This window comes from Sciurus carolinensis, chromosome 3 (genome assembly GCF_902686445.1).
Source record: "Sciurus carolinensis chromosome 3, mSciCar1.2, whole genome shotgun sequence".
In the NCBI taxonomy this organism is placed as follows: domain Eukaryota; kingdom Metazoa; phylum Chordata; class Mammalia; order Rodentia; family Sciuridae; genus Sciurus; species Sciurus carolinensis.
Genome location: NC_062215.1, coordinates 40,205,717 through 40,220,049, shown reverse-complemented (window position 1 = coordinate 40,220,049; position 14,333 = coordinate 40,205,717). Strand labels below are relative to the sequence as shown.

At 47.0% G+C, this 14,333-nt stretch overlaps 1 protein-coding gene across 5 annotated transcripts in view; it reads right to left on the bottom strand.

Annotated features, from left to right (window-relative positions):
• Positions 1-11,146, bottom strand: part of Mprip (myosin phosphatase Rho interacting protein) — a 143,837-nt gene extending 132,691 nt beyond the window's left edge. For 4 of the 5 annotated variants that reach the window (XM_047543199.1, XM_047543198.1, XM_047543197.1 and 1 more), the window contains exon 1: positions 10,639-11,146. The gene's annotated coding sequence lies outside the window, so the exon portion shown is untranslated. The remainder of the gene's footprint in view (positions 1-10,638) is intronic. The other variant, XM_047543201.1, reaches the window with a different exon arrangement.
• Between the last annotated feature and the right edge of the window lie 3,187 nt (positions 11,147-14,333).

Here is a 14,333-nt window from a genome sequence, read left to right as displayed (position 1 = left end):
ACCTCTGCACCACAAAAGGCTGCTTGGATATGTGAGCCAGCCAAGCCCTCCAGGAAGAGAAGTCCAAGCTCACAGGTTTCCTAAACAGGAAGGCAGATGTGAAGTTAGGAGAAACAGTAGGCTCTGTTGCCCAAGTGACATCTGTCTGTCTGTGAAAAAAGCCTTCCCAGGTCTGTAAAAGAGAGGTTTCTACTTGTTCAGACTGTCTAGAAGTTTCCCTGGCAGAGGCTCTATTCCCTCTAATAGTGATTTATAAAGGCTATGGAAGACAGGTCAGAAGGACCCACCTGCCAGTGGAGGGACCAAATCAACACTGAACCCACAGTGCCATGACACACCGTGGCCAGATCTCCTACCCAGCCAGTGATTTGGGATGAGACCCAGGTGTGCCTCTGTGCTACTATACCCCTTAGCCATTTCACCCAGGTCCTGGCTTCCCAGACACCTCCAAGAAGCTGCACAGTTGCTCCAGGGGACACTAGCAGGATAAGCAAAGCTTCAGCTTTGCTGGATCCTCTCCCATCTCACCAATGATGACTCACATGCTTCCCTGTGGAGACATTTCTGAAATGGGGATCTGTCTATGCCCTTTATAGGACCTGTGTCATCTGCTTCTCTGGGCTGAATTCACCTCTGATGTTAAATCCCAAGCTGATGGAGCATTGCCCCTTCGCATCCTACCCTCTAAAAATTCTTGAATCTAGTTCAACCCTTATACTTACATGTTTTGAAAACCAGATCCACACAAGAAACTGACTGCCCTTCTAGTCCCTGTGGAGCTAACACAGGAACTTCATATGGGGAGATGGCTGGGCTTTGGAGCTTGTGTTTGGTGGGCTGGGGGTACAGAGAAATGGAGGTTTGAGAGCCGGCTCTCCCACAAAATCAGGGTAGCAGGTTCCCTCACTGGGCCCATTTTCTCAACTGTAGCTTCAGTTTGGAGCTCAAGATCCCCAAAGAAGTCCCTCTAATTTGAATATCCCATCCTGTTTAGCTCCAGGAGAGATGGGACACTTGCTACTCTCTGTATGGCATCTGCCCAGCTGGTCCAGGGCCTAGCCATGGTGGACTTTCAAGAGCAAATGTCAGACCAACACACTGAATGTGACCTAAGGGCTGGGCCCCTATTCCATACAGAGATTCATGCTGTATGGTCAGTGCTTGCAAAATGTACCCCATTTACTGGGCACCCACTATATGTCCTAGTATTTATGAACTCAGTTGTTCCTAAGGATCCTACAGTTGATGAGAATCTTGCCCACATCTTCCATCATCCTCATTGGCACCCAAAGATGGGTGGTATTATAACCCCTAGTCCTCAGATGAGGGCATAGACACTTAACTCTAAGAAACCTATTCAATCAGCATGGAAAATGCTGGATATGAGTTCAAAGACCCTGCTCTCCACTATTCCAATTCTCTTACCTGGCACACTGAAATGAAATGTCGGACTATCAGATTTCTAGGTCATAGCACATTCCCAAGCATAAGCCAAGTTAGCACCTAGACCCCATGGAGCACTGAAGCTTCCACACACCAAGCAATTCACCCAGTCCTGACAGTGAGGTTCTGGGTATGGACAAGGGATCCCTGAAGATGAGGCCCCTTTCTCTGACTCAGCTGCTCCCACTTTCATGGACCCTTCAGCAATGGGCAGGACCAGGAAGAGGTAAGAAATTGCATTGTAGAAAGTACACCACAGAGCCTCCTAAGTCTGTTAAAACCTGTGCTTCAGAATTTGTGAGAGATCAAGGACACGGCTATTTCCGGATTCTGAATTCCTCTCTTAGGAGAAAAAATAGTACTTCCTGTTCAGGTCACACCAAAGGTGTGGTCACTACCACAGGTCAGCAGCCTTTCTGGGGGACATGGGGCTCCCTATACAGAGAAGAGGTGAGGCCTGGGCAATAAAATGCACACCACCCTATACCACCCATACACACAGAAACACGCCCCACCACACACCCCAGAACTAAGGAATCCAAGTTAGGGCCAGGCCCTCTTTCTGATAGCAAAGGTTAGCCTTATCAGGGACACAGAGGCCAAAAAGGACTTTGGAAAAACCCACCATGCTGGCCTTCCTGTGACCTAGACAGGTCACTGAACCTTTCTGGTCTCAGCTGCTCCATCTACTAAATAGAGACAATCCCCAACTGCTTAATGGGGGGCAGGGGTGAGGGCATAACAGATCCTTTCTTCCAGGACTAGGAACTAAAAGCTGCAATTTATTCTACAATACACCAGCTACCTACCACCAATCTGCCCCAGTCAGACAAAAAGAGTACCAAGTTTATAAGTCAAAATGGCCCTCCCAACGGCAGGAAGACAAGTTCAGATATGTTGTGAAGATTGGTCTGAGTCTCGTGGAAGCAAGCTCTGTATCACGGTCCCATTATGGAGCAGCTTGGCGACCCTGGGTGGGTCATTCAAAACTCTCTGAAATTCAGTGACACCTTCTCTCCCAGGGGAACATACTGCCACCAGTCCAGTTGGCTCCTGAGGCCTGTGTGAGATCATGGGACCCAACATTTGATTCAGTTTGTGGAATTTCAGAGGGATGTCACAGGCTTATCCATGTGCAGACTGTCATTGCAACTGCCCTGACATCAGAAAAGGCCACTGTCCACTGCAACGTGCAACCCCCAAGCTCAGTCCCAGGAGTGGAAGGAGTTGGAAGGGTTCCAGGTTCCAGGCAAAAACCAGGCTGTGGTTTCATGTGAACTAGGATGACCTTGACTGAGAAAAACCAATGAGTGGTTTGGAAGATTCCAGTTCCAGCCTCCAGAGACAAAATGCCAGCAAATCAACCCACCAGGCTCTCTCACCCCCAAAGAAAGGGGATAATGCTATGGGAGTGGTAGAGAAGAGTAGTGGTAGTTCCATCCCAAGGCAGCCATGGAAACTGCTTCAACTGCTGAAACTGGAACAAGCACAAAATCTGGGGCAGAGTTTTCAAACCTACCCCACTAACCAATCCCACACTCCAGATGACCCAAGGCCCCTGGTGGGAGGCAGAATTCCAGGTTTCACCCATTTGCCCAGTCCTGTTGCTTTTCCGGTATCATACACAGAATTTCTGTACCAGTAAAAGGCTCCAAAGTTAATGAAAGCCTGAAAACCACTGAACTGGTCCAACTGTGTCATTCAGATGCAAAAGGATAGCCTGGAGAACAAGTTTCCCAGGATAAAAGAAAGGTCTGTGTTCTTAGGTTGAAAGCTTCCAAATTAGCATCCAATGCTCCAGGACCTGGCCCTACTCCACCCCTACACAGCACCAGGTATAAGCAGTAGGATGTGCTTCCCTCTGCCTGGCTGCAGGGCTCTCTCCTTTCTTTAAGACTAAATGGCAGCTTGGGGAAAGGTTTAAAGATAAACATTGAAATCAAACTTTTTGATTTCAGCTACACAGCATGAGAGTCCTAGTTGTTACAAGATGGCCCAAACAAAGGCTCTTCCTCACAGGAGAGGGCGCCAGCAACTTCCAGTATTGATCACCAAGTGGAGGTGCTCAGGAACTCCATGGTTCCATGGACACACCATGTCCTGCCTATGAACAGAAAGTGGGCACCTATTTTACAGGTCGGGGAACCTAAATCAAGTTCCTGGGTCACCCCGCACTGACACTCCAACAGGAGAACACAGGTCTTGGGACTGCGGTCCTTCTGGAAAAGGTCAAGTAATAGGCTAGTAACGCTAAGAGGCAACTACCAAACACTGGAGCAACAAAGAAGAGCTAAGAGCCATGGAAGACTTCAGTTATAAGGCCAGTAACGCAGGGGTTGAGGGGGAAGCACAGAGTACACACACCAACAGCCTATTCCCTAAACTCACCTCCACAGGGTGGTTCGGAGACAATCCTGCTGTGTTAGCTCCTGTTCTGCCCCCAAACCATGCCCCTAGACAGGGGCAGGGCCCATAGCCCAAAGAGAACTTCCTAATACATCAAAAGGAGTCACCGAAGAAGATGCTATATTCACAGAAAGAAACCTCAAAGTTGGCAAGATGTGGGGTAGAGGGGCCATAAACAGAAGTAATAGGTCCAAGAAAACAAGCACCTCAGGAACCCTCCAACCCTGGGCCATTTTCAGGATACCACCATGAAGAAAGTCAGAGAAAGAAGTGACTGGCACAGCCTTCCTAGCTGTGGGTAAGGACTGCAGGCATAGGCCATATATGGCTGCTGACAACTGGGAAGGAGGCTGGTCTCAACTGAACTGTGCCCACAGGTAAAATACAGCTTTTTTTGTGTGTGTTGAAATGACATTATTTTGGATACTTGAGGTCAGAGAAAATATAACTGAAAATTAATTTCACCTGTTTCTTTTTACTTTTTAACAAGACAACTACAAAGTTTTAAATTATATTTGTGGTTTCCACTCTAATTCTATCAGACAGAACTGGTCTAAGCTAGGGGTTGGCAAACTACACCCATAAGCCAAATGCAGCCTGCCATCTGCTTTTTTAAGGCTCAAAACCAAGAACAGCTTTTATATTTTTAAATGGTCATATAAGTACCTACATAAATGCCTCAACTTTGCCTGTTGGCCTGCAAAACCTTAAGTATTTACTACCTCGCCCTTTAAGGAAAAAATTTCTAATCCCTAGTCTAGATTCCAGAAACAATCAGAGATTCTTTCCAGGTAAAACAAGGAACAGAAGACAGATGTGGATATGTATGTGAAGTGATTCTTGTACTTTTTTCTTTTATTGAAATAAAATTCATAGAACATAAAATTAACTATTTTAAATGAATAATTCAGTGGCATTTAGTATAGGTGATAATGTGCAACCAGCACTTCCATCTAGTATCAAACCATTTCATCACCCTCAAAACAGAAGCCCAATCCCACTAGCAGTCACACTTCATCGCCCTTCCCTCAGTCTCTGGCAACCACTAATCTGCTTTCTATTTCTATGGACTTACCTATTCTGGACTTTTCATTTAAATGGAATTATATATGCCCTTTTGTGCATGGTTCTTTCACTTGGCATCATGTCCTCTAGGTTCATCCATATGGTTGTGTGTCTTTGTCCTTTGTGACTTTTTAGACCAAGGGACATTCCACTGAATGGATACACAAATTGTTTATCCACTCATCCATTGTTGATGGACATTTGGATTGTTGCCACCTTTTGGTTAATTTGCTCTCAAGAATATTCACACAAGTATTTGTCTGAACATACCTGTTTCTAATTCTTCTGAGCATACACCTACTAGCTTCAAGGTAATTCTGTTCAACTTCTTGAGGAGTCACCAAACAGTGGCTGCACCATCTTATTTCTACCAGCAATTCACAAGTGTTCTGTTTTCTTTGCGTTATCACCAACACTTGGTAAATTCTGTTTTTAAAATTCTAGCTATCCTAGTGAGTATGAAGTGGTATCTCATTGTGGTTTTGATGTGCACTTTTTTGATGACTGTGAGCATCTTTTCATGTGCTTGTTGCCCATTTGTAATGGGATTTTTTTGTGTGTCTGGAATTTTTGACACATCGCCTGCCAAACAATATGCCAATCCACACATAAATTACATACCTTCTAGAAAGAGTGGGCATGATACAGTGCTTCTGAAATAAATGTCAAGTCAAATAAAAAAGTTCTGTGCCCTGGAGCTTCTAAGACTATCACAGGAACAAAGGTACCCCTAACAAAATGCTTCACTGAGACTTGGTCCTCGCCTACCCATTTATGTCAAGGATCTTCACAGCCATGGCAGTGAGGTATGGCTCAGACACAGTGAGGGCAGAATCAAACCAGGAAGACTAAGAGTCACAGGAAAGATCTAGCCCAATTTCATTACCAGATGGGAAAACTCAGGCCTCAGGAAGGAAAAGACCCAGTCAAGTACCATGATGAAACAAGGGAAGGCATAAGACTAGAATGCAATTCAAACACAGTGGCTTCTTCCATGGAAGACAAAAAAATGAGACAGCCCATAAGGTCAACACTGTGAGCCCAGGAGATCCACACCCAGACTGGAGGTTGAGGACCCTGTACTCCAGTCCTGCCTCTGCCACTAACCACCAACCCCAGACTGGAGGTTGAGGACCCTGTACTCCAGTCCTGCCTCTGCCACTAACCACCAACCCCAGACTGGAGGTTGAGGACCCTGTACTCCAGTCCTGCCTCTGCCACTAACCACCAACCCCAGACGGAGGTTGAGGACCCTGTACTCCAGTCCTGCCTCTGCCACTAACCACCAACAATCTCTGATCCACCTCCCAGCTGACCCTGCCCTCCCCGTCTTCTGTAGGCCCATCACATGGGGATTCCCTTAGCTTGCTCTTTTTTCCTCAGTGGTAACACTCACTCCTAGGACTTTAGCAACCACCTCCACATTGCCAACACTGGACCCCATCCTCACCTAAACCCTAACCATCACCTCCTATTTTTTGAGTGGGTCACTCCACCTAAGTATTACGACAGGCATTCACCTCCACAAGGTCAAATATATCGCAGTAGTTGTGGCCCCTCCCCATCCCCCACTTCTCCAAATCATCCTCAATATTGTGTTGAAGGTGCTTCTATACACCCCTTTCTTCAATCCAGCCTCTACTCCAACAAAACACCTTATCCCCAACATAAGCATCTCCCAGCACTGGTGTGCAGAATCAAGACCTTTATAACAATCTACCTGGACTACTTCTACAGCTTCTACTAGTTCTGCCTGTAGCCACAATGACTTTCCTGAAGAGCAAGTTTGATAAATTTAAAAGTTAAGTATAAAAATAACTATAAAATAACTAAGAAAATATTAGTGACTATTTTATAAACCTTGGCAAGAAGGCCTTCCTATATGAGATTAAAACTTCAAGCTATAAAGGATAACAGAGATTTAACTGCATTCATTGTATCTTATTACTTTGAAGCTGAGGACTGAGCCCAAGGCCTTGCACATGCCTAAGCACATATGCTTATCACTGAGCTACATCCCCAGTTTCATATGAAAAGAAAAACAATCATGCATAAAGAGACAAAAAACACTCAGAAAAAAATACTTGCCATATTTAACAGCAAATTTCTATCTAGAGGAAGGTGGGCAAACTATGGCTCACAGACATAATCCTACCAGCTGCCTGTTTTTGTAAATAAAGTTTTACTGGAACATAGCCATACTCATTAATTTATGTATTATCTACAGTTTATTTTGTATCATGATGACAAAGCTGCACAGGTGCCACAAAGATCATATAGACCATAAAGGTTAAAATGTTACTGTCTGGTATTTTACCAAAAAAAAAATCCACAGACCCCAGTGATCTAAAGCATATACAAATCAATGGGGCACAGGGGAAAACGAAATCAATGGGAAAATGGGTAAACAAGCAAGTAATCCACAAGAGAAACAAAAACACTCAAATATTATAAGGAGAGGCTTAACTTCATCGGTAATTCAAGAAATGATTAAAGAATTAAATCATTTGATAATATCCAGTCCGGGAAATGTTATGACACAGGCTTTTTTGGAAGGTAATTTGGTGGTATCTGTAAAAAAAATTTAATGCACTTGATGTCAACCCAGTCATTCTATTTTTAGGTATCTGCCCCCAGAGAAATATTTGCATTTGCACGCGCACACACACATACACACATGCCCAAAAGCATTTATAACACTGTATACTGAAATATTTACTATTTATAACAGCAAAACTCATCAGTAACCTTGATGTCCATCAATAAGGGAATAGGTTAAATCACACCACATCCTTAATGGTCCAACAGGCAAAACAATATTGATATATTTATATGTAACATCATGAAAAGATATTACTAAGCAGGGAAAATATTGCAAACACACGAACAGTTCAGGTTTAAAAGCATATTTGCGTCCATATGTACACAGAGAAATGCACAGGAGGGCTGAGGGAAAATGCCACCCTGTGAACAGCGGCCTGGAACTGTAATAATGAACTGTGGCTTAGTACTTAACTCAGATCACTCTAAATTCCAGTGATAAGAAGGAGGCAAGGAACTCCTCTGCCCCAAACCTAAAATGGCAAGGCACCTTCTGCAACATAATCATCCTTGACATTAGTGCCCTCATGATGTGCTCATGGAATGGCCACTGTAGACTCTGAACAGGAGTAGGAGAAAGAACAGGGACAAGAATCTTGGCTCTGTCCCTACACTAGGCAAGTTGCTTCTCTTCTCCAGGTTTCAGTCTTCTTACTGGTAAGAGGAAGTGGTAAGATTAGCTAGCTGATCTCCAAGTCCCTTCCAGGTCTGATGCCAGAATATAGACCCTGGAAGAGGTTCCTGTACCTCTCTAGGGGAAAAAACAAACAAAACCCACAACCCACAGCTGAGGAAATACAGCTCAAATCAGGATGTTCTGAGGAATGTCTACTCTGGGAAGATGACTTCCCAAGAGCAAAAGTCGTCCCCTCCTCCCTGGGTTCAGTGTCCAGGCCTATTAGAGAGGGGGTGGCCTCAGTAGCTGCTGATGTATCTTCCAGCTTGGACTGTCTAAAATAAGCTCAGCGTGGGGAGGGGCAAAAGGAAGCAGGAGCTTGGGAGAGACCAATGGGAACTGACTGGCTGAGGTTTTCTAATGGAGCCATAAGGATGAGAGCGAGAGGCTGGGGGAGGGCCGGATGCAGTAGAGAGCAGCAGTGAAGCTGTTGGCAACAGCCCTGAGTTTCCCTCCTCTCTTTTCAAGATCAGTTTCTTCCTGAAAGATCCCAGGAGGTAGAAGGCTGGGCTAATCTCTCCCGGCACAAATAACCCCACTCATTATTTTAGAAACTATCATTCCAGTTGTGCCCTGGAGGTCTCAGGCCTATTTCAAAACCCACAATTCAACTTTGAATACAGTGAAAGAGTACAGTATTTCAAATTTTCCTCTCCCCTTGAATCCAATTAATAATTGACAATTTTTTTAATTTTAACAACTTCTGCTCAAACATGCAAATTCCACTCTAGTGTATCCAAGCTTAAGAATCAGAAAACAGCCATATATGGTATAAATACCCAATTAATCGATTTGGGCAAGAGCTAAGAATAACCAGGTAACTTTCAAGTCTCTCACAATAGCCCTTACCAAACCCAAAACTTCTTAAATCAAAGTTGGCTCTTTTGTGACAAGTATTTTGTTTGTTTGTTAAAACGGTAAGAGGGAAAAAGTTGAATGAAATATCATTCCTTGCTTTTCATGACAGCTCCACGAGGGAAGTAAGCCAGAGATCACTGTAACCAACTTATAGATAAGGAAATTAAAATATACAGAGGTAAAAGAACTTGTTCAAGGTCACACCACTGAAAGCGACAGCCAAGACTGGCAACAGTCTCCCCACTCCTCTTTACCATAGGAACTGCTTCCCAAAACAAAGCATCAGGATGAGAAGAGGAAATCAAGTTTTCTCTCTCAAAATTCTATCCCCTACCCTCCAGAACATCTTGGGAGCACTGCCCTTCCCAGGATGACCTGCCTCTAAGACCTTGAGTTTGGGTAAAGCTTTTTGGCATTTTGGCTGGTGGAAACCTGACCTCAGAGAAAGGCACTGCATTCAGGGCCATAACCCCTGCCCTACCACCCCACTCCTATCTGCCCTGTAAACAAGTCAAACCCTGCTTACACTTAAGTGGCATCAAAAACAGCCAGGTCAGAGCACTTCAAAGCAATGTTTTCGGTCTAAAGGGTTCTTTTGCAAAAGGAGTAGCTACAACTAGGTCACACTGGACTGGAATGTGAAGGGAGCTCCCCTGGCCTCATTCAGGGAGTTGAAAGAAAGCTCTGAAGAGGATGGAGACTGGGGGGAAAGGCTAAGCAGGGTGCACAGGTCCAATCCAAGGAAGAGAAAACAAGGCCTGGAATCCACCAGTGCAGGGGTTCCCAAGGGTTTCAAGGTTTCCAAAGGACTGCAGCCCTAAACCAAGGCTGTGCTTTTGATGTCTGTCACTCTGATGCAAGTTTGGGAGCTACTAACTAGTCCAAAGCCTTCAACTGACAGATAAGGCTGGAGGAGTGAGCCAACTCTTCCCTGGAACCCACAGGTCTTTGCATCCCCAGTCAGTGACCAAGAACTGGAAGGACTGTGAGGGGAGAACAAGCCCCTGTTCTCCTTTTCACAACAACAAAAAGCCCTTCAGCTTAAGTTCAAGAGCAAGTCCCTCCACCTCTCTCCTGTCCCTGATGGTGACAATGACTGAGGAGGGCAGGATGGGTCCCACAAGGCAGAAGGCCAAGGTCCACTCAGACAAGATAATCCCTGGGTCACTCTGATGGACAAGTCTGAGTTTCCAGTACAAAATCAGCGGGGTGCGGGGTGGAACTGGGGGGTCTTGCCAAACAGCAAGCAATCCCCAAACGCTTTGTTCCTACTAAGAGAAAACAGGCATTTTTGAGTCACCCAAAAAGCATGAATCACACGGCCGGGTTGTGGGAACAGGAAAGGATGTTATTTTTCGGCATACTTGAGGATTTTCCCTTTGTCCCGACTCTATCAGTACTCCTCCCGTCCCCCCCCCCAACTCCAGTCCCATCCCCCAGCACTCACGCACATTTTTTCTGCTCCATTTTTATTTTCCCCGTGGCCTTCAAAGGCGCCCCGGCCCTAGCCCGCCTCGGGGCACGTCCCCCCAGCACGACGCGGGTCTCAGGGGTCCACGACCCCAGTGGCGCCCGCCCCTGCCACTCACCTGCGTCAGGTCCTCGTCATTGAGCAGATGCGACTCTCGGGGCTTGAAGCAATTTTGACACTTGCTCTTGTTGAAGATGTTGGCCTGGAATTTCCTGCACGGATTCTCCTTGGCCGCCGACATGGTCGGCGCGGCGGCGGCGGCACAGGCCCGGCCCGCGCGTTCCCGGCGGGTCGGGGCTCAGCGCAGCCGCCGCCGCATCCCCAGTCGGCCGCCGCAAGGCCCGGCCCTGCTCTCCCGCGGACCGGCTCGCCGCACGGCGAGGCTGCCGCGCCGCGGGGCCTCACAGCGCGCGCGCCGCCCCGCGCCCGCCCGCACTGCCGCCGCCCGGCCGCCGCGGGCCCATGGACGCGGTCCCGGGCCCCTGCCTCCCGCCGCGGCCGCCTCCCAGGAGCCGGTCGCCGCCGGCCCGCTTGTCGCCCCGCCGCTGCTGCCCTGGGCGCCCACGGCCGCTGCAAACGGGAGCGGAGCGACTCGCGCACTCCGGGCGGGGCGGGCGGCGCGGGCGGGCGCCGGGCGCGTGGGGCGGGGCCGCACAGACGTGATCGGCAACTGCGCCTGCCAATAGCGGCCGTGCGCTCCCGCTAACAAAGAAACCCCTGAGCCAATGGCAGTCGGGGGCGGGGCCAAAGGCGACCGAGCGCAAGGTAACTTGTGCAGCGGAGGAAGGTGGGGGCCCCCGGCCTGGGACGTTCAGGTTTGGTGGACTGGCGCCGAGGCCAGCGGGCCTGACAGCTGCAGAGGCAGGGCGGGGGCCTGAGAGACCGGGAGGTGGGCTGAGGCGGAGCCGACCTCTGGCTGGCTCTCCGAAAACCATTCAGTTCCAGTCCAACTTTCTCTCCAGAGCCCAGCGTGCGCACCCGGACCGAGCAGATTAGTTTAGCACCTACTATGGGTTGTCGTAGTCATAGTTGGCATTATTCATAAGGCGTAGATACTGTTCCAAGTACTCCAAAGACTTTGGCTCATTAGAGTTTCACAACCTTTCCTTGATCACTCCCATTTTACATATGAGAAAACTGAGGTGCGGAGAAGTTAAGTAATAGGAGATAATGTTTCCAGGGATGACTAAGAGAAGATGTCAGCCATCCTTGAAGAGCTGTCAGTTCTATTATGGGAGATTAGTGAATGCTGACTTTCTGCCAGCTCCTGAGCTAGGCATTCTTTCCTTCGTTATGTGTTGGAGGAAAATTAAGGCTCAAACACCCTGAGTAATTTTGTGCAGGGTCATTCTGCTAGGAAGGGGGCGACCTGTCACTCCAGACCTCCATTGTCCAGTCTTCTGACCAAAAGACAACCTGGAGACGCTATGAAGGCACTGACAGAGGGTGCAGGATTCAGAGAGGAGAAATGTACTCTGTAGGAGAATTAGAATGGCTTCCAAGAGCAGCAGGGTGGATTGAAGCAGATAGAGATTCACTGGGGCTGGAGGTGGAGATAGGGAAAGAAGGAGCAAGAAAGAAGTCTAAAGGATTTGATGAAGGCTGATCATCCAGGGCTTTGGATTCCAGGCTCTGGCGTGAAAATGTCAGCCTGCTGGCAGTTGAGAGTCATCCTGAGTGTTTAAACTGGGTGAGCTAACTCCGTCTTCACAGGGGAGGTGACATTGGAGCATGTGGCAGCAGCAGCGACAGCAGCTGTTGCTTAAGGGATGGGAAGGCCCTAGGAGAAAAAGTAGCAAATGCTTCCAGAGCTGTGTACTTTTCCACTGATCATGTGGTGGCTATCCCAGGGAGGTGGATTTCCACTTTGAGTAAGAAATGCTTTCCTACAAAGGGAATCGGAGGAAGGCAGATCAAAGTCCTCCGGCAGCCTAAGGGGGAAAAGCCCAGCTCCACCCCCTCAACTCCAAGGCAGCATTGGACAAGTCCTTTACCCTGCCTGGTGCCTCAGTGACCACATGTACAAAATTGACATGATTGTATTGTGTTGAAAGCATTAAGTGAGATAATGCTTGTAAAATATTTCACACAATGTGGCAAAACATTAATTAAATGTAGGCAACTGATGTTTATTTTACTATTCTTGCAATTTTTCAGTTGCTTTTAATTTTTTGCAAAATAAAAGAGGGGAGGAAAATGGGTAAAGGAGACTGACAATTCTTGCCTTCCCAGAATACTAAGAAAGTGATACCAATAGTGACCTCTGGGGAGGGAAGCTGGTGGTTGGGAGGTGACCTACTTTTAATTTTCAATGTAAGCCCTTTTGTTCCTTTCAGATTTGGTATTATGTGCAAGTACAACTTCTTTTAAAATAAAAATTGTAAAGTCCTATCCTTGCCTCAGGGCCAACACAAAAGCCTTCCCACTGAGAAAATGCTATGTGTGTTCAGGTCAGTGGACACATCCAGTGCCCAAGGGCTGGGGACTGGGGGTCTGAAGCTGGGATATAGAGTTTGATTTGGGAATCCAGAGGCTGCCTGCCTGGAGGCAGCTCACACTCAAGTAAGAGTAGACATGTGGAAACATGAGGCAAAAAGATAATATTCCATTTGAAGTGTTGTGGGGGATCAAGACCTAGGGGCACCCAGTACGGCAGGTAGCTTTAGGGAGAGCTCCTGAAGAAGTCAGCTCCTGGGATAACTGAGACCCAGCTAGGAGAACTTGGCAGGAAAGCATTCTGTACATGACCACCAGGAGAGGCTCAGGTCCTTGAAACCAAAGGGTTTGTCAATGATCTCAAGTACCTCACTATCACCTGTAGAGATGCTGAGCAAGTGATGCAGGGATCAGGAGATGAATGGATGGTGAGAGCTCAGCCTCTTGCAGGGGGTGTTAATATCATTTCATCTCCATTTTACAGAAGACACCCATGAGGCTCAGGACATATCAGGAGGTTACCTCTGGTCACAGTTATAGACTCTGAGAGTTCAACTCCATACAGTCTGTCACCAGAGCTGCCTAGGCAGTGGAGACTCATCAACTTTGGATTTTTTTCCACCAAGTACTTACACAGGGGCTGTTGATCTGGAGAATGAATTAGAGGCAGAAGACTGGAAACGTGATGGATCCAAATATGACCAGGACAGATCAGAGTACAGAAGTAGGAACCCAGACTAGAATAGGGTCATTGGGAGATGATGAGAATGAATTTGGACAACATTAAGGAGGCAGAATATGTGATATGCTGTTCAAACTTCTTTAGACCATGACATATGCCTGTTATTCAGGAGACTGAGGCAGAAAGATCATTTGAACCCAGGAATTCAGGGCCAGCCTGGGCCACATAGCTAGGCCCTGTCTCAAAACACACACACACACACACACACACACACACACACACAAACTAAAGCACCAAAAGAATGGGGCTGGTTCTCAGTACTCCAATTCCTGGGCCTAGTTCAATGCCTGGTAAAAAATCAATACCCAGTGATAAGAAAATGGATGAAAACATACCTTTCCACCTTGAATTGGAGTATCTCCTTGATCAGATTATATTATTCCATGGACAGGGTTTGGGTCTTGTAGCCTTGGATTCCCTTTTAGGGACCTAGAATAGTATTTTGCACCAGCTTTCACACTAAACATTAACATCCTTTAGTATTCTGTACATCTCAATGTATAATGTACTTCTCCAAAATGCAAATAGACAAGCAAGAAAGAAAAGTCCTTTCAGGTGAGACCCAATGCAGTTAAGTATTGCTCTATGATTCTGACTGCCACCCTGAAGCCTTTTGGGCATCCCATGAGGGAACA